We start from the raw sequence: 27,668 nt of genomic DNA, 5'->3' as shown, positions 1-27,668 counted from the left end.
TTTAAAAGATTAACAAAATGGATAGACCACTAGCCAGAGTAATAAAGAAGAAAAGAGAAGAATCAAACAGAAACAGTAAAAAATGATGAAAGGGATATCACCACTGATGCCACAGAAATACAAACTACCGTCAGAGAATACTATAAACACAACTACACAAATGAACTGGAAAATCTAGAAGAAATGGATAAATTCCTGGACACATACACCCTCCCAAGACTAAACCAAAAAGAATTCGAATCCCTGAATACACCAATAACAAGTTCTGAAATTGAGGCAGTAATTAATATCCTACCAGCCAAAAAAAGCCCAGGACCAGATGGATTCACAGCCAAATTCTACCAGAGGTACGAAGAGGAGCTGGTACCATTCCTTCTGAAACTATTCCAAACAATAGAAAAAGAAAGACTACGCCATAACTAATTTTATGAGGCCAGCATGATCCTGATACCAAAACCTGGCAAAGACACAACAACAACAAAAAAGAAAATTTCAGGCCAATATCCCTGATGAACATTGATGTGAAAATCCTCAGTAGAATACTGGCAAACTGGATCCAGCAGCACATCAAAAAGCTTATCCACCACAATCAAGTTGGCTTCATCCCTGGGACACAAGGCTGATTCAACATACACAAATCAATAAATGTAATCCATCACATAAAGAGAACCAATAACAAAAACCACATGATTATCTCAATAGATGCAGAAAAGGTCTTTGATAAAATTCAACACCCCTTCATGCTAAAAACTCTCAATAAACTAGGTATTGATGGAACATATCTCAAAATAGTAAGAGCTATTTATGACAAATCCACAGCCAATATCATACTGAATGGGCAAAAGCTGGAAGCATTCCCTTTGAAAACCAGCACAAGACAAGGATGCCCTTTCTTACCACTCCTACTCAACATAGTATTGGAAATTCTTGCCAGGGCAATCAGGCAAGAGAAAGAAATAAAGTGTATTCAAATAGGAAGAGATGAAGTTAAATTGTCTTTGTGTGCAGATGACATGATTGTATATTTAGAAAACTCCATCGTCTCAGCCCAAAATCTCCTTAAGCTGATAAGCAACTTCAGCAAAGTCTCAGCATACAAAATCAATGTGCAAAAATCACAAGCATTTCTATACACCAATAATAGACAAACAGAGAGCTAAATCATGAGTGAACTCCCATTCACAATTGCTACTAAGAGAAAAAAATACCTAGGAATACAACGTAGGATGTGAAGGACCTCTTCAAGGGGAACTATAATCCACTGCTCAAGGAAATAAGACAGGACACAAACAAATGGAAAAACATTCTATGCTCATGGATAGGAAGAATCAATATCGTGAAAATGGCCATACTGCCCAAAGTAATTTACAGATTTAATGCTATACCCATCAAGCTACAATTGACTTTCTTCACAGAATTAGAAAAAACTACTTTAAATTTCATATGGAACCAAAAAAGAGCCTGTATAGCCAAGACAATACTAAGCAAAAAAAAAAAAAAAAAAAAAAAAAAAAAGCAAAGCTGGAGGCATCATGCTACCTGACTTCAAACTATACTACAAAGATATAGTGACCAAAACAGCATGGTACTGGTACTAAAACATATGCATAGACCAATGGAACAGAACGGAGGCCTGAGAAAGAATGCCACACATCTACAACCATCTGATCTTTGACAAACCTGACAAAAACAAGAAATGGGGAAAGGATCACCTATTGAATAAATGGTGTTGGGTAAACTGGCTAGCCATATATAGAAAACTGAAACTGGACCCCTTCCTTACACCTCATAAAAAAATTAACTGAAGATTGATTAAAGACTTAAACGTAAGACCTAAAATCATAAACACCCTAAAAGAAAACCTAGGCAATACCATTCAGGACACAGGCATGGACAAAGACTTTATGACTAAAACACCAAAAGCAATGGCAACAAAAGCCAAAATTGACAGATGGAATCTAATTAAACTAAAGAGATTCTGCATAGCAAAAGAAACTATCATCAGAGTGAACAGGTAACCTTACAGAATGGGAGCAAATTTTTGCAGTCAATCCATCTGACAAAGGGCTAGCATCCAGAATCTACAAGGAACTTAAACAAATTTACAAGAAAAAAGCAACGCCTTCAAAAAGTGGGAGAAGAATATGAACAGACACTTCTCAAAAGAAGACATTTATATGGGCAGTAAACATATGAAAAAAAGCTCATCATCACTGGTCATTAGAGAAATGCAAATCAAAACCACAATGAGATACCATCTCGTGCCAGTTAGAATGGTGATCATTAAAAAGTCAGGAAACAACAGATGCTGGAGAGGATGTGGAGAAATAGGAACACTTTTACATGTTGGTGGGAGTGTAAATTAGTTCAACCATTGTGGAAGACAGCAGGGCTATTCCTCAAGGATCTAGAACCAGAAATACCATTTGACCCAGCAATCCCATTACTGGGTATATACCCAAAGGATTATAAATCATTCTACTATAAAGACACATGCACATGTATGTTTATTGCAGCACCATTCATGATAGCAAAGACTTGGAACCAACTTAAATGCCCATCAAGGATAGACTGGATAAAGAAAATGTGGCACATATACACCATGGAATACTATGCAGCCATAACAAAGGATGAGTTCTTTTGAGTAGTGTCTGTTCATATGCTTCGTCCATTTTTTGATGGTGTTGTTTGCTTTTTTCTTGTAAATTTGTTTAAGTTCTTTGTAGATTCTGGATACTAGCCCTTTGTCAGATGGGTAGATTGCAAAAATTTTCTCCCATTCTGTAGGTTGTCTGTTCACTCTGATGGTAGTTTCTTTTGCCGTGCAGAACCTCTTTAGTTTAATTAGATCCCGTTTGTCTATTTTGACTTTTGTTGCCATTGCTTTTGGTGTTTTAGTCATGAACTCCTTGTCCATGCCTATGTCCTGAATGGTATTCCCTAGGTTTTCTTCTATGGTTTTTATGGGTTTTGGTCTAACATTTAAGTCTTTAATCCATCTTGAATTAATTTTTGTATAAGGTGTAAGGAAGGGATCCAGTTTCAGCTTTCTACATACGGCTAGCCAGTTTTCCCAGCACCATTTATTAAATGGGGAATCCTTTCCCCATTTCTTGTTTTCATCAGCTTTGTCAAAGATCAGATGGTTACTGTGGCCTGTAACAAAGACTTGGAACCAACCCAAATGTCCATCAATGATAGACTGGATTAAGAAAATTTGGCACATATACACCATGGAATACTATGCAGCCATTAAAAAGGATGAGTTCATGTCCATTGCAGGGACATGGATGAAGCTGGAAACCATCATTCTCAGCAAACTGTCACAAGGACAGAAAACCAAACACCACGTGTTCTCACTCATAGATGGGAATTGAACAATGAGAACACTTGGACACAGGGCGGGGAACATCACAACTGGGGCCTGTCGGGAGGTGGGGGGCTGTGGGAGCGATAGCATTAGGAGAAATACCTAATGTAAATGACGAGTTGATGGGTGCAGCAAACCAACATGACACAGGTATACCTATGTAACAAACCTGCATGTTGTATGCAGGTACCCTAGAACTTAAAGTATAATAATGGTTAAAAAAAAAAAAAAGAAAGAAATGAGGGAGAAATAAACCCTTATATTCTTGAGCCACTAAGATTTTGAGGGGCTTTGTTGTTGTTTTTAACGCCAGTTAACCTACCCTGAAAATATAGCAATGCTAAAAATAAAAATAAATGAAATAAAATAAAAATAATAACCATGGCTTATTTTCTATACTTTATTTTATAGTTTGTAACACAGTATGAAAATAGTAGATGCAGTTACTTGATATAATGGATGTGATTATTTAATTTAATTTACTACATTCTAATATTTATAATGTACTTGATGGTCATTTTCTGAATTCACACTTGATTTGCTTTAACTTTTATTCTAACCTTACCTGATGCTAACAGTGAATCCCCATTCACAGCCATTTATTGTTTGTTTGTTTGTTTGTTTGTTTTGAAACAAGAGTTTCTCTCTGTGCTCCAGGCTGGAGTGCAATGGTACAACCATAGCTCATGGCAGCCTCAAACTCCTGGGTTCAAAGGATCCTCCCACTCCCTGTCCCAGCCTCCTAGGCAGATAGGGCTACCAGCAGAGGACACTACAACCAGCCAGGAAGCTAATTTTTTTTTTTTTTTTTGGTATGTGCGTGTGTGTGTGTGTGTGTGTGTGTGTGTGTGTGTGTGTGTGTGAAAGAAGAATTTTCACCATGTTGCCTAGTCTAATCTTGAACTCTTGGCCTCAAACAATTCTCCCACCATGGCCTCCAACAATGTTGGGATTACAGACATGAGCCACTGTGCCTGGCTACAGCTTTGTTTTCTAAACATTTCTTCACCACTATTTTTTTTAATTTCTTTGATCTTTTTCCATTCACTTGCTGTAACCATTCTCTGTTGGTTTTGAAAAAAAATTCATCAAAGAAGCCATTAATTCCATCTATTGATTATTCTTTCCTTTATATTTTTATTCATTTTTGTTTGTGTGTTTTCCACTTCCTGTTCTTCTTTTAATATAATATACATTGCTTATTCTATTTCATTTTCATTTTAATATTTTCATTATACTAAGAATCATGATTTCTCAGTTCTTATAGTGGGAATTGACAGAAAAATGACCACATAAGCAACAGCAAATGAGTTACTAGTTTCTCATTTATGTAAATATTACCAGAAAGTAAATTGGCTCTACTATAATATTGAAGCTATTTAATCAGTTTTTAACAGGTGCTATGGACTGAACTGTGTCTCTCTAAAATTTATATGTTGAATCCCTAACCTCCAATGTGACTGCATTCAGAGACAATTTTTTTAGGAGGTAGTTAAGGTTAAATAAGCTCATGAGATTAGGACCCTAATCCCATATGACTGGTAGCCTTATTTATAAAAGAGGAAGAAAAGGAGATCTCTTTTTCTCTGCCTTGTGAGGACACAGGAAACAAGAGGTGGATTGCAAGCCAGGAAACAGCCCTCACCAGGAACAGAATCATCAGGCACCTTGAGCTTATTTTTCCCAGCCTCCAGAATTGTGAAAAAAGAAATCTGTGGTTTAAGCCACCCAGTCTATGGTATTTGTTATGGCGACTTGAGCTGACTATCGCAATACATATATAAAGAATATGGAAAAATAAATAAATATTTAAATGTGGTTTAAGTGAATAATAGACAATATAAAGCATTCATGAAGGCTTATAATTTTAATTTCTGAAATGTTTCATTAGAGAAAGATTTGTTTCTCGTACATCGTCAGCAAAAAACTAAAGGCTAGGTGTCACTGAAATTTCATGTGAAAAGAACTACTTTAGAGACACTTACAGTTGATTTTATTTGAATAGGGGTCCAAAGGCAGCATCATTTTCAGAGTGAAAAGAGCTGGTATTAGACGTTGATTGCTCATCTTGATTGAAATGGGATGTTGTCCAACAAAATATTAAGTTTTGTTATGTGCACTCTTTTTTTTTTTTTTTTTTTTGAGACGGAGTCTTGCTCGTCGCCCAGGCTGGAGTGCAGTGGCACGATCTTGGCTCACTGCAACCTCCCTCTCCCAGTACAAGCGATTCTCCTGCCTCAGCCTCCCAAGTAGCTGGGATTACAGGCACCCACACCACGCCTGGCTAATTTTTGTATTTTCAGTAGAGACAGGGTTTCACCATGTTGGCCAGGCTTCCTGATCTCTTGATCCACCCGCTTTGGTCTTACAAAGTGCTGGAATTACAGGTGTGAGCCTCCGCGCCTGGCCTGTGCACTATTTTTAAAAACATATAAATCTGAGTAAAAATGAATCTATATATATTTGCTTTCAAGAGTAACTAAATGCTATAGGACTATTTATGATATATTTTGTGAAAGCCATTAACAGCAAATTGGGTAAAATAAGTTTTCATTAACTAAGTTTCCACAAGGAGAAAGGTAAATATTAAGTGGTCACTTTACCAAGAGACTAAAAACACGGGCGATACCCCGGTCTGTAGCTGTTGTTTTTGACTCAGGCAGTGCTAAACTGCCATCTGGAGACTATTTAATCAAGATGCACCGTGAATGCCCCCTCCCCCTCTTTTTAACCTTTGTGGCTTAATTGTTATCTTTATTTTTTAATTGTATAAAAAGTATAACAATTAAAATAATTTTTAAATTAATACAAAAATATTAACAAATCTACTGTCCATCTTGTGATGACATTTCATTTCACTGTCAATGTGATAGACTAATACATAATTCACTAGAGAATGCCATTCAATTAGCTAGAACAATGGTTCATGATGTAATTTTTCTCATTGTTGAATACTTTAAATTTCTATTTTAAAATATAGAAGTTACTCTTTTATTAATGAATTATTTTCTAATGAATACAATTCTTTATAAATTATTTTTCTATGAATAATATTCAATTCCATTTTTAAAATTTTATTCAATTAATCAATATTTATCCAGCATAATCAAATAGATAATTCCTAATGTCAAGATGCTTATAATCTATTGACAATAGACTATGGATCAATATATGCTTTGTAAAAGGCAAGCAGTTGCCTTTTAATTGTTTATAAACTTTTTTTGTCTGAAATATGTTTTGAATTATAACCCAGTTAAATTGATCTACCTCTTTCATCACGCTTGTGAATTTGGTATCTGATTTAGCATATCTTTCAATATATTGACATATTAGAGATATAATCTACTCCAAAATTAGAAATGAAAAACTAATTTATTACAAAATGTTACAAAAGTAGAATTTTCTAGAGTCACCAGGAAGGTTAGAAAATAAAGTTCTAAGATATTCCTAGCATTTTCGCGTTCCATCTACATGTCGTGGCTTTACCTGATTTTGATGGCTGCAATTCTCTTTGACCTTGGGAGCCAAAATGCATCACTTTATCCACCATCATTTCTCCTTACTTTTGCCAGTGCTGTGAGAAAGTGAAGCTGTATAGGTAGGGTCATAAATTTTAATCTTTTTTGTGTCTCATGATAATTTTCCACTCTTAGGTTCTAAAAGCTCCAAAGCAGAGTGCAGAGTGACAGAGATGGTTCTCAGAAATATCGAGAATGGGTGAAGTTTATAAGGAAAAAGAGTCACTTAAATGTTTTCCTTTATTTTCTGGAACTCAAAATATATGTTGACTGTTTCAGAGAATATTTTCCACCTGAAACTTTGAAGATGTTCTCTCTGAGTTTCTGCTGTAATGAGCCTTAATAGACCATTACAGTCATTTTTTTATATGTTCGGTGGTTTCTGTGGCTGGAAGAAGAGAAAATCTTTGAGGTTTAATTGATTATCTTCAAATTCAACTGGAAAATAATTTCCTTGCTCAGAAGTAATATCATGTGGGAAACAATAATGATGAACAAAATTCTCAGAAAATCATGTAAGCATATGTATAGGCAAAGAAAAATGTAAATAAAGTTTAAGTGTCTACTTCAGTTACAAATATTTGATGGTTTCATAATGAAAAGTTGTCAAGTGTAACCAGCATTCAAGCAATTGGTTAGCTAGTTCTCTTGGAGTATGGTACTATATTGGAGAGCAGGATTGGCTGTTGCAGCTAGTCAAAAGGAACAGCAGCAGAACAGTAGTTTGGCAAGTTTTGCCTGTTGAATTCATTCACAGCCTCTTTTTGTTTCATGATCCCATTTGGAAAGCACTGGTGGATATTTGAGACAATACATTCACTGACACACACAGGGTAAACTATCTTGTCAATTCGATTATAAAGTGCAATATGAACAGTATGTTTCTTTGAATAATATTTAAATACTCTTATACTCTGAAGTTACTCCACAATTGCAAGGGATATATCTTCATATCTCTTCCCTAGATATTGACATCTCCCATTCTTTTCCTGCTCCCAAATCTCTAACTGTGAGGGAGACATTTATTCGACTTCCTAAAATCAGGGAGACTGCATTTGTACTTCAGTATGATGAGCTTTGTCTCAATAAATGTGAAGGAAAAAGAATTGTGCTTTACATCCTGGCTCAGCCCATAATATATTTGATAACATCCATTCATTACCTCCCCCACCCTACTTTTCTCCTAGACCTGAAGTATTTTGCACTAACCTCTGCCAAACACACGAAATGCTTTGATTTCAGTGAGGGATTCAAGGTCAGGGTGGCAGTAAAGCCACTAGATTGAAGGAGTGCTACTTGGGGCAGAGCTGCCCAGGGGCAATGCCTGTTTATGAAGACTCACATTGGGCTAGCATAAGAAGAAATAAACACACATTGTGTTGAATGAGGGATTTTGTAGGCTTTTCTTTTTCTTACAGATGTTAAACTATCCTTAATAGTAGACTAAACAACCAGTCAAACCATTAGCCCTGCCCATGGATGAATCTAGATGTATTTTGCAGACTATTTGTCTTTCCAATTAAATTGGACAGCACTATAGTGCAGATAGTGCTACAATGTCACAGCAGACAATTACATTGTCACAGCATAATGTGCAAGCTCAAAAATGTTTCTTCTTTAATCAACTAGCCATAGGAATACCCCACAAGTCTTCATGGTATGTGTGCATGTAAATGTAAAAGGGTGTACTCATTATCCTGGTGGAACTGCCAGGCCTCCTCACATATTCCATTTGCATTTGATGATAAAGAGCACTAGAAATATTCCATTTCATAAACAGGTAAATTAAATAGCATATCAGAGACAATTCATGTTGGTCATTTGTTGTTCTTGATATGTTCTTCATTCTCTGTCAAGGCCATATTTCATGTCACAGCTATTTCTAAAAAATTATACCTTTACTTGCTTAAAAAGACTAGAGTCTCTATGACAGTTGTCTTATAAAGACTTGCCTCAAGCTCTATGAGCTTTCTCATCAGCTACATACTCTTCTAGTATCATTGAGTCTCTGGGTGATAAACTTGCACTGCAGCCCAGATCCACTGTAGAGATATTTTTTTCTAGGCATAACTAAGAGTTAACAGAATTTTAATCACCTGTGCAGCAGGTTAAAATGGTTTATATAACTATCACCTATGAGGATGAATACTGGAAAGCATGGATACTTGGGGTCAGCTACCAGACTAGTTATCAGACTACCTACCCTTGTTGAGAATACTATTTCATCTTGAGTTTGTCATGATTCTTGTCCTCCAGTGGTATGTTGGAAGTCTGACTTTAGTTAGAAATATACAGATGAGAGGTAGAATTACAAACAGAAATATAATTGAACAGGTAAATCAGACATCAATTTTTAGGGCAGAGAAACTGTTCTGAATTACATGTAATGGTGCATACATGACAGTTTGGATTTGTCAAAACTTCTGTAACTTTGCAGGACAAATAGTGAAGCTTAATGAATGCAGATTAAATAAAAATCATTTAAGAGATCTGAAAATTCCAAAGTGGAATGAGACTGATCTTATTGTTTCACCTAAGATTAAATAGCCTCACCAAAGGAGGTGTGGTAGAGGAAGAGCTGACCTAACTAATTTTGGAAATGAGTAAAGACTGTAACACTAAAGGCAAAAGGAACTAAATACACTCTTTTAGTTGATAAAGTTATTTCTCACAGTGTAAGACTTAACAATTCTGAAATATATGCATACTGGAATTAAATAATTCATAAATGAAAGACAAATAGTGGAAGCCAGGTTTCTCAATGTTAAGAGTAAGAGGATTCAGATAAGCAATTAATAAAAGAAAGGAATGATCTATGTGGTAATAAATTTGAGTCAGACCTGTCTCAAGCTCTGCAGTAGGAGGGTGCTTTCTAGCTGAGTCAACTCCATTTAAGCAGGCTTCCCAGAAGTCTGACATAATCTTTTTAATTCTATCTCAGAGGTATGAATTAGTATGTATGACTGTCCTTAGCTGAAAGAAAGGTTTTCATAGAATTTTAGCTATAAACTTTACCATCTACAAATAAATTTGAGGTTCTTTTATTGAAGAAGAAAGCTATAATTTATATTGAGTGATAACAAATACTCTTTGCCAAATCATACAAAAAATACATGTTAAATTTTAAATAAATTTTAAATAGCTTAAATATATAACAATTAAATAATAAAGAACAAAGTGTAGATAAATATAGACTACTATTTTTCTAACTTAGGATTGATCAAATTTTATGTGTAAAAATAAGGATGTTGATCAAGGGATACAAAATTTCAGTTAGGAGAAATTTTAAAACATAAAAACTAACACAAAACAAAGACATAAACATGATTACATAAAATTTCAAGTTTATTCATAGCAAAAATGTTAAAAATTGATAATAACCGCAAATTAGAAAATAACTGAAATATATATAAAAGACAGTGTGCTATTTTAGACAATATGTTAAAGCCTTTAGGGATCACTAAGAAAAAAGTATCAAGGGATCTAGCCTGTTAGACTTAGTTCCTGAACCTGACATCACAGAACTCATTAGATTCATTCTGAAAAATGTCATAGTGTTCAGAATTACCTAATGAATGCCAAACTTCTCACTTATAGTGGTTCCTTTTTTGTTATATCACAGTTCATTCATTCATTCATTCATTCATTTATTCAATAAGAATGTATCGAATGCCTGTTATTTGGTTTGGAAAGATGCGTAGAATAGGGAAGGGAGAGTTGAGACAATAAAATAAATGAAAATGGATTAAGAAATCCTAGTGATATGAAGTCAAATTTTCTCCCACTTTTGAAAAACACAAAAAAAGCACTGACGAAGAACTGAGATCTAGGATAACAAATTTTTCCTACCTCTCATATTCTACTAACTATAGTCACACTATATTGATGTTCTTTAATTATTTCATACATTTAAGTTCTTTTTCTTATCCAGATTTCTTAACTTTTACTCTTCAAAGTCAAGGCCTCTAATCTCTTTTGTTCACTTATGAAAAGAAGAACCAGCTAAAAACCAATACTTTCTTAAAGTAGGTATTTTTCTTTTCTAATTACAGTTTTATAATGGGTGTATCTGGAGTAAGATCAATGACCAAAATTAAATCCTATAAGTAAAAGCTTCATTTATAAACTTTATTTTCTTTTGTTAAAAAAGTTCTTTTCAGAAAATTTTGCTATACTATTAAGTTCTTATATGAGGGTCCTCAGTCAAAAACCCAGTCACAGAATAAGATGTCTTTTACATTTTGGTAAAACTTGAATAATGTTATTTTTGAAATAAGAATAGTATATTAATGAATATATTTCCTTTATATTTAAATAGTTATAATTTTCAATGATACGATAGAAAAGTATTGGATCAATATACATTATGTAGTATAAATAGTCTTTGAGAATAATCATATGTTTCCCAATAAAAACATATAAAGATTTGTCCCCCTGCTAAAGTGGTTTGCAAAATAATGTCAATCTTCAGTTGAAGGTAAAACTGACAAAGTACTTGGGATTAGCTATGTCCTAGAATCAGGGAAGTAAGGGTATTACCATTAAGCAAGCAACTAAAAGGTGTTTCATTTTTCTAGAACTATTTAAATATAGCAGTTACCATGTAAAAAGTTAATTTTACTTTGTGAGTTGAAAGAGTAAAAACACTAAGTCAGAAAACTGCTTTAGTCAAAAGCAGCCTGAAATAAGAAAGCCATCAATAGAAACAAAACAGGGGATTCACATGCCTGATTCCTAATTTGTCTTATTTTCTCTTTCACTTTTGCCATCCTTCAAATCACAGATACAACACACATACAAAGAATAGTTACATAATGCATATATTAATGACTATACTAATAAATAAATGAGCTAAACTTTATAATCATTGGGGAAAAAACAATCTACTATATTTAGCCACTTAAGAATTGTGTTGCCACTGAGTTTCTATTTCAAAATATAAAGTAATACAATTAGCCTAACACCTAAAACTGCAGGCATATTTTGAGTGTTTGTTCTTTAGATTCCCTTTTAAGATGTTAAAAAGGAACTGTGCAACAAAATATTATCTGAATATATATTATCAGCACTAAATATGATACAGTTGTCATTCAATCCCCAGTTTGCATATGCATAGTAGAAATGTTGTGAAAGCTAGTTAAGGAATGGAAATAGACTGGTCATAATTCTTAATTTAAGACTAATTCATGATAAAAATCTAGAACACACACAAAAAAGGATAATAATTGTAAAAACCTGCAAAAAAAAAATTAGAAAAATCTGCAATTAAAAAAACAGACACCAAGATAAGTCTATAAGGCATGACATTTTTGCTGATTAGGTTCTGCCCTGTCTTTCTCATGCATGTAGTTCACTGCACAGTGCATATGTCCCACTGACCAGCCCGATTGCGGTCATATGGAGTGTCTCCATCTGAGATAGTTGTTCTGGGACTCGGCTTTTTACCGTAACTGAAAAAGGGAAGGTCTAAAATGCGATTTTTAGCTTCTTGTTAAAACTCAGACTTACTTACTTATTACTTTCCTTTAATGTAGTCCTAAGGAGGAAAAGGTTTTTAGCGGACAAGATGAAAGACATTTCAAAGGGTAGTTTTCCAGTTAAAAGTCAAGTGTACTTAGGTAAAATTCTCACCTCAGGCTTGTTTTCTGCTTAGAAGCTGGAAGAATGAGGCCATTCAGGGATATTATCCCCTTTTCAAAGAAAGGTGTGTGGCCATGTCTCTCATTTTTCATTTTTCATATTCTCTGTCTCTCTTTGCTTCTGACACACACACACACACACACACACACACACACACCCCTCCTTTATTCCATTGAGGTAAATGTTCCTAGGGCTTCCTCCTACTTTAGATGAAATGCATTCCCAGATCTGCATACCCTATTCTATTGAGCAGAAACCAGGAAAAGAATTGTGATTTAAAAAAAAAAAAAAAAGAGGCCATTGAAGCCTATCTAATCGCAGCACATAGTGGAATTATCTGGTATAGACAAAGTAAAGCTTTCTTTGAACTTTGAGGTCAAAGACCCAGCCAATATTTAATTTTTTAAAATATTTTCTTGGGCATTATTCTAAGTGTATGCGTCCAGGAGACCTTGAGATATAGAAAGCTGATTAACAGCAGGATCTAGGCATCCCAGGCTTCCATAATTACAGGTTCCATGTCTCACATTTGACATAGTTCAAGCAGGACTACTAATATATCTGAATTTAAAAAGGCCATTAGGACAATGATTCTCAATTCAGATGACAATATCTTCAGGAGAAACTTTTTCAAACACTTCTCAAATCTTAAGAATTTCATAGGCATTTATTCACAATGTTGCTTCCTTCCCTATCATTGTTTGTCTTAACTGTGTTTAACAGATTTTTCTGTGGGAAATGTGATGCTTGGCTCCCGAAAAATAGTTAAAACTCACTCCTGACCTGGCGCGGTAGCTCACGCCTGTAATCCCAGCACTTTGGGAGGCCAAGGTGGGCGGATCACGAGGTCAGGAGATCGAGACCATCCTGGCTAACACAGTGAAACCCCGTCCCTACTAAATATACAAAAAATTAGCTGGGCGTGGTGGCCGGTGCCTGTAGTCCCAGCTACTCGGGAGGCTGAGGCAAGAGAATGACATGAACCCAGGAGGCGGAGCTTGCAGTGAGCCGAGATCGCGCCACTGCACTCCAGCCTGGAAAACAGAGCGAGACTCCTTCTCAAAAAAAAAAAAAAAAAAATCACTCTTTTAGGTTTTACAGTTCCACCACTATCAAACCTAGCGGGATATTTATTAATTTAACAAACATATATTTAGTACTACAGTACTATTTCCCTGACACTGCTCTAATGACTTTATAGTATTAATTCATTTAATTTTATAATAATCATAAACAAGTATTATTTGTCATGTTGCAAGTGAGGAAACTGAGGCATAAGAGGTTTTTTACTCAAGGCTGCAAAGCTTGTACATGTTTGAACTATATTTTAACTTAGTTTGAATATTTGTGTCTATGTTCTTACCATAAAACTTTGCAATATTCTGAGTGAATGCGCTATGAAGCTTCTATCAGTAACAGTGGGACAGCACAGCATTGCCTTAGATCCTCAAAGTGAAACACAATAGCCACTAGCAACATGTGGCTATCTAAAATTAAATGTGTGTTGATAAAAATAATATGAAACTAGAAATTTCTTCCTCCATCACACTAGCCACATTTCAAGTTTCAATAAGTTACATGTTACCAATGGTTATCATGTGGGAAAGCACACATAAAGAATATTTTTATTATCACAACGTTGAGTACCTCACAACTTAGTTTATCAGCATTTGTGCTGAAAAAGTCTCGAACCAAAGGCAGTCTTTCTGCACTAGAAAGTAGGCTCCTTGGCTAACGCTTCTCAAATTGTAATGTGCATTTAAGTCATGTGAAAATCTTGTTTAGATTCAGATTCTGATTCAGTTATGTCCAGGATGGTGCGTGAGATTTTCCATTTAAAAAAAAAAAAGCTTCAAGGTTTTGCTAATGCTGGTTATCTATAGACAACACTTGGACTTGCAAGATGATGGTCAGAACCTGATTATGGCCTGTAAAAGATTTCTTTTTTCAAGTTTAAGGATCATGTTCCTTGGTGACCCCAGGTTGCAGGAATATCATTGCCTCTGGAGGTCAGAGCTAATTTGGGAGAAAAAAGTATTTTCAGCATCACCTCCAGTTGCCATAAATCCAGAAACAATGTTAGTAATATTTTAGGCCAAGGTAATAGGCCCTAAAAACGGAGCGATGGATTGCTCCATCCTCGTACACTGGGACTGTGCACTGATAGGAGTCATAGTTTTTGCTCTATGAGCTCAAGATTTCTTAGTTTCTTTTATTCTCAGTCAGGACTTAGGAACTAGCAAATATAAATCAATGTTGCTACAGTAAGGAAATTAAAAATGACAGAATGGGGTTTTACTTTTCTACCTTTAGAGAAGCATAACCAAAGCCCAGTTAATTTGTAATCTGATGAAAGTTGAGTTTTTGTGAGGAGCTTGGAGGTAAAATGTTGTGCAATCTGATTTGGGATTAAAACCCAGTTGTTGCTCTTCTCACTATTTCCTCACAGAATACCATGCCCTCTGTCTTAGTTCAGAATGCTACATGGACTGTCATAGACTTGGTGCATTATAAACAACAGAAATCTATTTCTTACAGTTATGAAGCCTGGAAGTCTGGGATTAGTAGGCCAGTGTAGTCCGGTTCTGGTGAGAGCCCTTCTCTGGGTTGCAGAGGGCCGACTTCCTGATGCATCTTCATGTGACAGGAAGAGAGCTAGGGAGCTCATTTTTATAACGGCACTAATCCTATTCATGAAAACACTACCCCCATTACCTAATCTTCTTCCAAGGGTCCCACTTCCTAATACCATCACATTGAGGGTTAGCATTTCAACATGAATTTTGGGAGGACACATTCAGTTAATCATTCTCTCACAGGCCTAAGACCCAGCCAATATTAAGTTTTTATTTTCTTCCTGGGCATGATTCTAAGTGCATGCATCCAGGAGACCTTGAGATATAGAAAGCTGATTAACAGCAGGATCCAGTTGTCCCTGGTTGCCATAATTACAGGCAATAATTATAGATTTTCTTTATCTGTGCTTTTCAATATGGTAGCCATCGGTGACATGTAGCTTAGTGAAAACTTGAAATGTGGCTAGTGTGACAGAGGAAGGAATTTCTGGTTTCATATTATTTTAATCAATACACATTTAATTTTAGATAGCCACATGTTGCTAGTGGCTATTGTATTGGTCTTTGAGCATCTGAGGCAATGCTGTGCTGTCCCACTGTTACTGATAGAAACTTTGTAGTGCATTCATTCAGTACACTGCACACAAAGTTTGGTAAGAGCACAGACACAAAGGTTCAAACTGAGTTCAAATACAGCTCAATCAAGAAGGAAGGTCTCTCATCAGGAGTCAGATTCAGATATTCCTATGTCCCCTGGCCAAAAACTTTGCCAGTGTTAGTCATTATCTCTAATAATTATTAGTTAAAAATATGGGAGATTTATTGCATATAGAATATGGAAGATGTATTGTTTATATACACACATGTGCATTCGTATAAAATGTTGGTAACATTGTTTTTGTAGAAAATATTAATTTCTTTTCAAGTAAAAGCATCCTTTATCTCAGGAAATGTGCTAATTACATAGATGCAATGTGTGCATTTTAAGATATATATATAGAGAGAGAGAGAAGGAGGGAAAGAGAGAGGAATTAATTGTGATAGCCTAAATTTGAGTTCTGAGTAGGTTTATGAAAGTCTACATTCGAAGTATAAAAAAAGGCACAAAAGTCACCCCGAAATCCTGTAATTTTCTCATTCATGCAGTAAAATTAGGAAGTAATTTGCATATTTTAGTGGCCTACAACAGTGCTAAGGTCCTTATTATTATTACCTTAAGCCGAAGAATATTATATTCCAATTACACATTTTTCCCATAAAGGGAATTTTGATCTTGCAGGTAAAAATAATTGCGGTGAGGTGACAAATTTTTTTTGAAAAAATCAGATAATCATTCCTAGCATCACCATCTATTGCTCAGGGCCTAATGCATACTTTTCAGTATGACCATATATCTCAATGGCTTCAACAACAAACTTTATTTTTCTCTTGCAGTTCTGTTTACCAAATGTTGTTCAGCTGTGCCTAACAGATTCAGTTGATATTGACTGAGTTTCCGGACTTCACTCTAGGCTAAAGTTTAGTTTAAGTCAACTTAATTTCTTTCTGCATTCTGAGATCAATAGCTACTTGGGCATGCTCTTATCATGGTGGGAGATGCGATTGCAAGAGCTCAAACCGACCCACACAAGCATATCTGTAACCTCTATTCATACAATAGTCACAAAGAGTAAATCACATAGGTAAAGATGGCATCATTTCAGTGAGAAAGTACCCTCTTCCAATGGCAGGTGGGGAAGAAGGAAATTTGCTGAATATTAATACATTCTACGACATTTACTGGTTGTCACATCTTCTAAGGGTTGAAGCCACATACTCCTGCCAAACCAAAGGTCAAAAACTGTGAAGAATCTGATGTATGTAAGCAAGTAACTTAGCCTGCTACAATTTAACAGAAGCTAGAAGACTACACCAGACTCCTGGATCAGAGGCAAAAGGCTTCATTACTTACAACATAGCAAGCAGAATTATCTTCATTTTCTCATATGTTCCACATCTGCTGCACAAATGGTGAGTTTATGTTGCAAGTGAAGAACCTGAAGCTTCAGAAACCCACAATTTCTTTAAAATTGTACTTTAAGTTCTGGGGTACTTGTGCAGATCTTGCAGGCTTGTTACATATGTATACATGTGCCATGGTGGTTTGCTGCACTCATCAACCCATCATCTACATTAGGTATTTCTCCTAATGCTATCCCTTCCCCAGCCCCCCACCTCCCGACAGGCCCCGGTGTGTAATGTTCCCCCCTGCCCCCACATGTCCATGTGTTCTTATTGTTCAACTCCCACTTATGAGTGAGAACATGCAGTGTTTGGTTTTCTGTTCCTGTGTTAGTTTGCTGAGAATGATGGTTTCCAGCTTCATCCATGTCCCTGCAAAGGACATGAACTCATCCTTTTTTATGGCTGCACAGTATTCCATGGTGTGTATGTGCCACATTTTCTTTATCCAGTCTATCATTGATGGGCATTTGGGTTGGTTCCAAGTCTTTGCTATTGTGAACAGTGCCACAATAAACATATGTGTGCATGTGTCTTTGTAGTAGAATGATTTATAATCCTTTGATTATATACCCAGTAATGGGACTGCTGGGTCAAATGGTATTTCCAGTTCTAGATCCCTGAGGAATCACCACACATTGTCTTCCACAATTGTTGAAATAATTTAACTCCCACCAACAGTGTAAAAGCATTCCTATTTCTCCACATCCTCTCCAGCATCTGTTGCAGAAACCCCCAATTTTTTAAGGCAGCGGTCACCAATATTTTTGACACCAGGGACCAGTTTCATGGAAGACAATTTTTCCACAGACTGGAAGCTGGGAGAGAGGGATATTTTCAGAATAAAACTGTTCCACCTCAGATTGTCAGGCATTAGTTAGATTCTCATAAGGAGCATGCAAACTAGGTCCCTCACATACACAGTTCACAATAGGGTTTGCACTCCTATGAGAATCTAATGCTGCCCTAATCTGACAGGAGGCACAGCTCAGGCAGCAGTTCTAATTGGCCTGCTGCTCACCTCCTGCTGTGTGACCTGGTTCCTAACAGGCCACAAATCAATACTGTTCCACAGCCTGTAGGTTGGGGACCCCTGTTTTAAGGGAACTACTAGCAAACCTGACTAAATTTTGCCTGACAGGGAGACATTATCCTCTTCTAGTCAGGAAACAAATGTATGACCTGTTCCAAAGGCAAGCACTATATTTTTCCTTCAAAAGTGTATGCTGTGTGAATATGTTTGAGAAGATATTCCAGAACAAAAATTGATACAAGACATGCACTGGAGATTTTGTGCATGTCATTACACAATGTCATAAACATTGCCATACCCTTCAAAAATGACATGGAGATTTTTCTCTCAATAATGAGGAAATTGAAAGGATTTGTATATGTAGGCCTTATATACATGTCCTTAGAAATATCTGTCAATTTGTTGTCATAGTAATGATATATAACATTGATTGTGAATTACCTAATGGCACTCATGACTGAAAACACTTTTCATTAAGTTAGTGCTCATAATAAACCTATGAAATAGATACGTTATTGTCAATAACAAAAGTGAGTCACCAAACAACAATTCTGAAAAGTAGCACAGCTTAAAAGTGATGGTATTGGGATATGAACTTATGGTGTCTGGCTCCAGAGTCAGTCATTTGAAACTGCTTTTAATAACAACACTTTTGACACTAAATGTTTGTTATTTTATCTCAGACCAACCATTTCTCCAACCATCTGGACACCAACTAGTTCCCCTAAAATTCAATTCACTTCTGACACTAACCAAAAGTTAGTCGAGACCCCACAGGTCAAGGGCTCAATGTACAAGACTGCCTCCACTGCCGACATCGATCTCTACTCCTGTGCCTCCCGTACTTCTAACTGACCAGCTATAAATTGAAAGTTCTCACAGCTCCCTCCCAGGAAGCTCTCTGAATCCTGAATTGTATGAAAGTTTCATTACGTGGGCATGAATGATGAAGTCAGTGGCCATTGATGGTTGACTCAACCTCCCATCCTTCTTCCCTCCCTGGAGATCAGAGAGTGGAGGCAAAGTTTCAACTGTTTAATCATGTTTTGGTCTTTCTGGTGACCAGCCCCCATTCAGAAGCTATCTCAGGCCCACCAAGAGTGGCCTCATGTAAAAAAAAAAAAAAAAGACACCCCTGTCACCCAGGAAATTTCAAAGGTTTTCAGCTCTGTGTCAGGAACAGAGGACAAAGACCAAATTTGCATTTCTTTTTATCAAAGTCTTTATGCTTAAAAGACAAAGCTACTTATCCTTGCCTTCTCTAGAGTATGTTTCCTTTGAACATTTGTACAATCAGCAATGGCTCCCTTAAAACCATGGTTGATTGATATTTATGAAAATTTGCTCTTCAGTCTTGACAGCAAATGACACCCATGTTCAAAAAAAGTCTTCCCAAAAGTTCAATTTGTACTTCTAATATTTCCATTGAAACACAAAGTATGCCTCTCAGAGGATACTTTTACAGAAGTAAGGAAAAATATAAAACATTCTACCAATAACAACAAACAGGGCAGGTAATATTAGAGGAACTTTTTATAATTCTTCCTCTGCCAAAATGTCAGTAGGAGTGACCATCTTCCCATGACACAACTTTTATAAAACAACTGCCACACACCATGTCATAGAATTCTTCATTGAGTGACAATTATGTTACTCTGATGTCATTATACTTACACTAGCACCACTCAACTTTACTATAAGCTTTTAAATCAATGAGAAGTAACTGAGAGCTAATTTTAATTGTTTGCACACAGCAAACATTAAAGAAATTACTTTAAATCAGGAATCATACCTTATTTCTCACGTACTTTTTCCTCATATCATATTTAGCCTTAGAAAAGAAAGATTTTTATGTTCCATATTTGGTCCTTACAGTTGTCAACACAGTGGCTAATGATTTTTGACTTTTTTCCATTCTTGTGTATACACAATTTATTTCCACTTTTCTGCTATAAACTCCAAAAATGGATTTATGCACTCAAATATTTGTAATGGGGCACAAAAATATATAGTACTATGTTATCAGAGACCTTAAAAAAAGACAAATAGGACTTGAGCAGTATGAGAGAGATACGCACCTTAGAAAGATATGCAAATTAGAGCTATGGCTCTCCTCTTAAATATATACAAAATAATTTGTGTACCACAGAAAAATAGTGGACCTTCGTTACTTACCTAAAAAAAATATATTGCTTGTCTGAAGAGGAGGATGAAATGAAATGTGTGTTGTTTGATCCATGAAGCTCAGTTCCTTTGAGACCACACCTAATCAAGTAAAAATGTTGGGCAATTCATAAAATAGAATTAACAATTTTTATGGAATTTGTCTGCAAAATACTATGTTTCATTATATGTTAGTTATGTTCTTCAGTGTTTTTTTTCCAATTCATCTTACTTAAAGCATCGTTCCCAAATTTCTGACTTCTAATTGAAAAAATTCCAATACTATGTTTTTCCTATAGAATGACTTCTCAGTGAAATTCTCTCCTTTCTCCTTCTACCATACTCTCTTTTGAGACTAAAACATTACAGCGCCCTTCAAAATATTATATTTAGATTGAATGAATAGTAATCTCATTTTTCCATAGCTTTGGTTTATCGTATGTATGAGTAACAGTTGATCAGTTTGGAAGCCAATGGCAGATTTTTCAATTTTGTAATGACACATTTAATATACAACATACGTTTATGTGTATCTGCTACATCTTAAGTAATGTGTTTAGTTATGCTGAAAACAAAAAGGTAACATTAACCAAAAATGCTCTAAACTAAAAATTTTGAACAATTGGCTTTTTTAAATTAATAAAATTAATAAAGTGGTAAATTGAGTGGAATTGCCTCAATAATCAATACAGAGTTTATTAAAGATAAACAAAGTTATATAATTCCATCAGGAACTTGGAGAGTTTTTATTTGCAGAAGTCAAGGAAAGAAAGTGTTTCACGAAGGAAGAACATTATTTTTAACTATTTTTAGATGCTTTTCTTAAGGGAAGCGTTCATAAGGAGTTATAAACGTGTGAACAATTTAGCAATTAATATACTACTTTAAAATTATTTTTATATGCTCTTATTGGGAAGAAAATCTTTCCTGTATTTACAATTATCAAATGTTGCATATTTCTAAACAAAGGATATTACTGGGTTTTTTTTTCTGGCCATATGAATAATTTTGGCACTGTGTATTCACATAAGTTGAAGCACCTGCTTTTGCCCATATTATCAGATAATTTTTGTGAGGACAAAGATTTAAAAATACCAAGAAGAGGTTAAAATCAGCACAATATTATTGTCCTTACTGTTAGAACTCTTCTGTACATACTATTATGCGCTAACATACCAGTCAGAGAAATAGCCTTGTGCACAGAAAGTTCATGTTCTAAGTATTACAGTATAGAATTAATCAGTCAGCGGATCGATCATAAGAAGAATAAACCTGCAAGAAGCTATACAGTACTTCCATCCTAAATCTACTTTTCCTTTTAAAGCAACTGAACTTGGCCTCCAGTCACCAAGAAAAGAACTAAATTTATTTCTATACAATAAAAAGATGAAAATACTGTCTACAAAATAAAAGATATGTTCACAAAACAGGGTATGCTGCACTGTATTTGAATTTATATCTAATAAACTATCAGGAAGTTTCTTTTAAAAATTACACTATAATAGAGGAAGGAAATAGTGCATCCTAATCATCAAGATAAATTTAACTTTCACAGTATATGAATAAAGAATTATTTCATAAAACAGTAAGTTTGCAGATGAAACTCAGTAAATATTTAAAATCACTACTAATATTCACACTAAAAGTTGTATTGTGGCTTACACAATCTTCAGAAGAATGTTTATAAATCAATGTAAAATAAAATAAAGAACAAACAGCAAAATACAGAGTATAACAACTACATATTTATTTTTTCCTAAATATCTTTTATATATCCATAAATATGTCTGCTCAAAAAATCTGAAGATATATTCACTTAATATATATTTTAATTGATGCATACACTATGAAAAACACGGAGGTTAAATGTTCAACTGATTGGTTCTCACAATTGTATACACTTCACATCTATCAATGGAAACAAAGAAATTATGCCAGTCCTCCCAGATAGTTCCTTTATGCCTCTTCCTAGTTAAGCCCCAACCCCCTCACAACAGCAACAACTAGTTGATTTCAATCCTCGTAAATTAGTTTTGCCTGTCTTAGAATTCGTGTAAGTGGAATCATACAGTATACTCTCCTTTCTGATTCATTTTATTTTACTCAACATAAACTTTTTGAGATTAAATCTTGTTATTTTGTGTATTAGGAATGTATTTCTTTTTATGTTAGATAAAAGTTATCTTATGAACACACTGAAATGTGCTCGTACATTCTTCCTTTGACGAAGATAAGTACTTTTTCTAGCTTTAGGCTACTTTGAACATGGAGTGTAAGTTTTCATGTAGGTATATGTTTTATTCCCTCTCGAGTAAATAGGTAGGAGTAGGATTGTTGAGTAAAAACGTAGGCCTTAATGTTGAACTTCATTAAAACCTATGAATTCATTTTCTGAAAACTTGTGCCATTTTATCCTTCCATCATCAATATTTTATTGGTTTTTGTTCCATAGTCTCATCAATATTTTGTTTAGTTTGTGTTTTTTGTTTGTTTTAGGTATTCTATTGAATGTATAGTAGTATCTAAATGTGCTTTTGAATTGGGTTCTTTAATGGCTAATTTTTGAAGCATGTCTTAATAAAGGGACCACTCAAATATTTAAACACTTACAAACTGAATTGTTTGCGAAATAGAGTTATTTATATATTCCAAATGCATATCTTCTTTCATTGAGGTACATGGCAAATAATTATTTCTAGCCTATGTTTTGCTTATTTATTTTGTAAATTTTGTTATTTGGTGAGCTGAGGTTTATTTATATTTATTATAGCTCAATTTTTATATATTTTTCTTTTATGGTTATTGCTTCCTAGGTCCTGCCAAAAATATTTTTTAACTTCAATTTTACAAAGTAATTTTCTTATGTTTTCTTCTAGAAATGTTGAGTCTCTGTCACATTGAAATTTCTGGTCAATTAATAATTAATTTTGTGTATAGAGTGAGGCAGGTAAAAGGTGTTTTATTTTTCACATATTTATCTAACTATTTCAACATCATTTGTTGAAGTGGAATCCCTTTACCGTTTAATTGACTTTATGTCTTAAAAAAATTAATTGAACTAATGTGTATGTTCCTGGAATACCAGTTTTTTGTTTCTTTACATTATGTGTATATTATTATGTCAGTAGCACTGTGTTCTGACAAAAATGCTTTGAAATGTAAGGTAGTGTAAATATTTCAACTTTGCTTTTCTTTTTCTCAAAATATTTTGTATTATTCTATGTCTTTTGCCTTTCATATAAATTTTAGTATATTCCTGTCCATTTTTACTTTTTAAAACCACTTGAATTAAGGTTGTGATTGTACTAAATATATAGTTCAGTTTGGTAAAAATTGACATCCTAGTAATATCATTTTTTAATATCTACTGATTTTAGGATATCTATTTACTTAATCTTTAACATCTTTGAGTAATGTTTTATCATTTTCCATAAAGTAATTTTTCATACTTTGGATTAGATATTTTTCCTAGGTACTAGATTTTGTCTTGGTGATATTGTAACTAGTATAAATTAAAATACTGTGTTTTTCAATTGTTAATTGATACTATGTAGAAATTTATTTTATTTTTCTATTTCAAAACTGTTATGTCTTTCTACCTTGCTGAACTGGTGTATAAATTCAAGTAATGTTAGGTGGAATCGACAGGATTTTCTACTTATAAAATCCTATTATCTGTGAATAAAAGCAGCTATTCTCTATTCTTCTGCTTTTTAAAAACAATGTCATTATGATATAATTTAATATCACAATGTTCACTCATTTAAGTGCATAAAAGTTTTTAGAATATTTATACAATTGTGCAACCATCACCATAATATAATTTTAATACAAATCTCTTTAAAATTATATGCCTTTTATATATTTTTATTACACTATTGCTCTAAGATTTATGGTAAAACACTTATTAGAAGTGGTGAGAACAGACATCCTTGATTTGTACCTGATAATAGGAAAAAAGAGTTTAATCTCTACTATTAAGTATACTATTGGCTGTAGTATTTATTTTTAATATTTTATAAGGTTTTTCATGTACGTATTTTGAGACTTTAAATTTCAATAATCGTAAACCTTGTCTTTTTAAAACTTTTAAAAATTACTTACCAACTTTAAGAAGAAACTCATTTTGCTCATCTTTTTTTAAGATGGGGCTATAATTTTATCATTGACTATAAAAACACAAAAAACAAAACTGCATACAATTATAAACTAAACTTCGTATACAAATTTTTATACCAATGTATGCATAGAAATATATTTAAATAATGTATGATGAAAAGGTAATATTACAGATGGGCCAATAATGGAAAACAAGGGTTCCTTTTCTCTCATAGCACCTAGTTTATAAATTTACAAAAATTGTTTTTAATTATTAAAGAGTACAGTATTTTACTTAATTTGCATCCCTAAACTTTATGTTTATATCACTATGTCTGATCAGCTTTAGGCATTTTCAATTAATTCCCTGATATCTGAGGGTTGGTCAAAAACCATCTCTTTCTTTCATCTTTATAGTATTATTATGACTTTTAAGTTATTTCATGTTTTTTCTGTAATTACAAAATATTGAATATTTGGTTTTTTATTATTTCTTGAAAGTATATCTGGTCACCTTACTTTGTAAGGTTAATATTTACCTTTTATTTGCTGCCTCCCTTCTCAACTGCAAATGCAGTTATTCCTATTTTTACTTTTACACGGTCAAGTATTTGTTACATCTTTATAAATATCACTAATTTCACAAACATGTAGTGTGCTATGATTGCATTTTTTTCTGATATTTTTTCTGATATTTTGTGTTTCCTGAAATTTTAAATTCTCATTTAAAAAAATTAGAATTAACATATTTATCATCTTCTTAAGTCAGCCTATACTTTCAATGATGATATAAACATCTCTGTACCTCTCTTACTTCTTGATTCTTGTTTCATGGTACACTAAATACTGTTTCTAGCAGAAGCAATTATTTTTGTAATTCATACATATTTCTTATGGATTCCTTTCCCATATTTTGCACCTTCTTCTTCCTTGGTTTACCCTTATATTTTACAAAGAACATCTTTGTGATGGTTAATTTTATGTGTCAACTTGACTGGGAGACAGAGTGTCAGATATTTGGTTACACATTATATCTGAATAGTCTAAGATATGTTTCTGAAATAGATTAACACTTGAATCAGTAGACTCAGTAGAAAAGATGGCCCTCTCCAATGTGGATTGGCATTATCCAATCCACTGAGGCCCTGAACAGAGCTAAAATGCGGATGAAATGAGAATTCTCTCTTTACCTGAGTTCTTAAGCTGGGACATCAGTCTTCTGTTTTGCACTGGAACTTACACCACTGGTGTTCCTAGTTCTCAGATCTTCAGAGACAGACTGGAACTACACCACCAGCTTTCCAGGGTCTTCAGCTTGCTGGCAGATTGAGGAACTTTTCAGCCTCCATAGTTACGTGAGCCAATTCGTTACAATAAAATTGTGTGTGTGTGTGTGTGTGTGTGTGTGTCTGTCTGTGTGTGTGTGTATGTCTGTATATGAGACCTATTGGTTATGTTTCTCTAGAGAACTGCAACTAATGCCATCCTTAAGAAATTTTCTAATAGTGTGTGGGTGTGTAGGGGGTAAAATTTCTGAGACTTTTCATGTCTGAAAATGTAATTCATTTTTCCTTACCTTTGATTAATAGCTTAGTTGAGTAAAAACCAAAATTAATTTCCTTCAGCCTATTGAATTCATTACATAATTGCATACGAAGTTCCTGAAGAACATTCCTTTTATATTGTCCTTTTTATTTTTTATCTTTTGATACTTTTGGTATTTATTATCGATGTTCTAAAAAGGTACAATGTGTCAATATGCAGGTATAATTTAATTCATTGGGCTAGATATTTACTGAGTTCATTATAGTCTGGTACTCCCATCTTTCCATTTTAGGAATTGCTTTTACTATGTTTGAAAATATCATCACCTTGACATCTGTTCATTTCTACCTAGAAACCATACAAGTCAAAAGTTAGACTTCTTAAACTATATCTTCATGTTTCCTATCTTTGGTTGCATATATTTCTTCTTGTTCTTCCCTCCTTTTAGAGATATTTCATCAACATCAACAATATATTTTACTAGAATTTTAATTTAAAAGAAAATATGTTTATAGATTTATTATTTGTTTTTAATCTATTCTTTACTCATTTACAGATATGATGGTTTCATTACCTACAAGAATATCTTAAGGTTTCTTTATTTTTTATATTTTCTGTAGATGTTTTAGTGTATTTTAAATTATGTGCTTTATATTCCAAGCATTCCTCAAATACCTTGTGATTCTGCTCATAATTAAGAATGAGTTAGTAAAGATGGTGCAAACGTGTTTTTATAAGGCTGGCCAAGAGATCTTCATTTATAATATTTCTATATTATTATTTATGAACTTGGGAGAAATAATATCTTGCCATTATGGACATGAATTATTAATTTTTAAATGGTCAGTTTTCCTTCTATAAGATAAAACAAATAGTAATAAGGATATAAATAAAGAATTTTATGACCATGTTTTCCACAGTCTGCTATTTACATTTTTATTCAAAAATACTAATAAATATTAATGCATACCCAGTCTACATACATGGCTACTATTAGAGTTTTTAATTATTCACATATAATCTACTTCTGTGGACTCTATATCTCTAAATGATTAATGTCTTGAGTGCTGCTGCTGTCAGTATATTTCAATGTTTAAAAATGAATTTACATTAAAATGTGATAAAATGTCTGGAACAAAACCTATCTGGTCTAGTCACTAATTTCTAAAAATTTCTAAGTAACAATGACTTTAAAATTACTGAATATTGTTTGTATGCCAGATATGCTTAGTGTTTTATATTCGTTATCTCACTGTATTTTTTTTGTACTAGAACTGAAGTTAGGAAGTATTATTTTCACTTAATATGCAAAAACTGAATCTTAGGCAGATTATAAAACATGTTCCAGATTATCAAGCAGATAAAAACATCAAAGCAAATTTGGAACACAAGATACCAGTTTCTGCAATTCCTGCTCAAAATAGAATACCACACTATATTAAAATGTATTAAATTCAAGAAACAACTTTTAAATTAACTTATAATTAGTTTTTTGATAAAATTATATATGTCATGTGAACTGATAAAGATATGTAATTCTTAATTTATATGCAATAAAATGTAGTTTTAAATGACAAATAGAAAAAATATAAAGCATATTTATTAGTTTTTAATCTCGTTGAAAGTATAATTTTGCATTTAATTATTTTGATTATGAACTCTGTTGACAATCTTTCTGTCATTTATCCATTTTCAAACACATACCAATGAACAACATAAATATA

General features: G+C 33.8%; 1 protein-coding gene across 1 annotated transcript in view; it reads left to right on the top strand.

Annotated features, from left to right (window-relative positions):
- The first annotated feature begins 22,237 nt into the window (after positions 1-22,237).
- LOC129136978 (uncharacterized) overlaps positions 22,238-27,668 on the top strand; it is a 249,194-nt gene continuing 243,763 nt past the window's right edge. Inside the window, exon 1 of the transcript XR_010150917.1 lies at positions 22,238-22,354. The gene's annotated coding sequence lies outside the window, so the exon portion shown is untranslated. The remainder of the gene's footprint in view (positions 22,355-27,668) is intronic.

The sequence above is a fragment of the Pan troglodytes genome, chromosome 15, assembly GCF_028858775.2.
Source record: "Pan troglodytes isolate AG18354 chromosome 15, NHGRI_mPanTro3-v2.0_pri, whole genome shotgun sequence".
In the NCBI taxonomy this organism is placed as follows: Eukaryota; Metazoa; Chordata; class Mammalia; order Primates; family Hominidae; genus Pan; species Pan troglodytes.
The sequence above is the reverse complement of the archived record's forward strand: the minus strand, read 5'-3'. Positions and strand labels throughout refer to the sequence as shown.